The sequence below is a fragment of the Octopus bimaculoides genome, chromosome 7 (assembly GCF_001194135.2).
Source record: "Octopus bimaculoides isolate UCB-OBI-ISO-001 chromosome 7, ASM119413v2, whole genome shotgun sequence".
NCBI lineage: Eukaryota > Metazoa > Mollusca > Cephalopoda > Octopoda > Octopodidae > Octopus > Octopus bimaculoides.
The window spans coordinates 3,407,224-3,408,161 of NC_068987.1; the positions used below are offsets into that span (position 1 = coordinate 3,407,224).

Consider the following 938-nt stretch of genomic DNA (forward strand, 5'->3'; position numbering starts at 1 on the left):
TCATCGTTTAACGTCCGCTTTCCATGCTAGCATGGGTTGGACGACTTGACTGAGGACTGGTGAAACCGGATGGCAACACCAGGCTCCAATCTAAATTTGGCAGAGTTTCTACAGCTGGATGCCCTTCCTAACGCCAACCACTCAGAGAGTGTAGTAGGTGCTTTTACGTGTCACCTGCACGAAGGCCAGTCAGGCGATACTGGCAACGGCCACGCTCGAAATGGTGTCTTTTATGTGCCACCCGCACAAGCCAGTCCAGGGGCACTGGCAACGATCTCGCTCGAAATCCTACGGAAGCCAGTCAGGCGGTGCTAATAATTCTTCTGGCTTGCAAAGATTGGACTGATTGTCACAGTCTAAATTAGTTCATGTTAGGAGTTACTGTCTTCCTATACGGAGGAACACATCTTCTTTGTACATTCCATATTCAGCATGGTTTCTTTCTATACTGGTTGCCTTTTCTGACTCCAACCACTTAACAGAGCATATTGGGTGCATCTTATTGTGACACTGGCACACTAGAAAGGTTGTCACATCCACTTATGGGTCTCATTTTACACCTGAGTTTCTAAATAAATAACAGCATTGAGTGCTGCCTACCAATATAGTATCTTAAAGAACAAAACTATGTGAGGAAATTTGTATTATTTTTATAAACAATATTTTGTGGATATGTCAAAATATGTCAAATCAAGTGAAAAGATATGACGTGCCATAACGTCAACAATTGCTTATGTTAAAGTTTGCAAAGGAAATGCCTTTAAATGACAATGAAGTCAACTATTTTGTTGTTGAAACTGAATCAAGTCACACACTTATAAATTTGCAGACTTTGTCATATTTTTTCTTATATGATTCATTTTTGTGAAAACCGGTGTCGTTGCTTAAAGGTCTCCATCAGAGTAAGCATGGTTTCACCGTATTTATGATGAAGACAA

The 938-nt window shown here is 40.8% G+C and overlaps 1 protein-coding gene across 1 annotated transcript in view; it reads right to left on the minus strand.

The window, feature by feature from the left end:
• Nucleotides 1–938, minus strand: part of LOC106871576 (WW domain-binding protein 4) — a 10,201-nt gene that overhangs the window by 5,229 nt on the left and 4,034 nt on the right. The gene's annotated exons all lie outside the window — the stretch shown is intronic.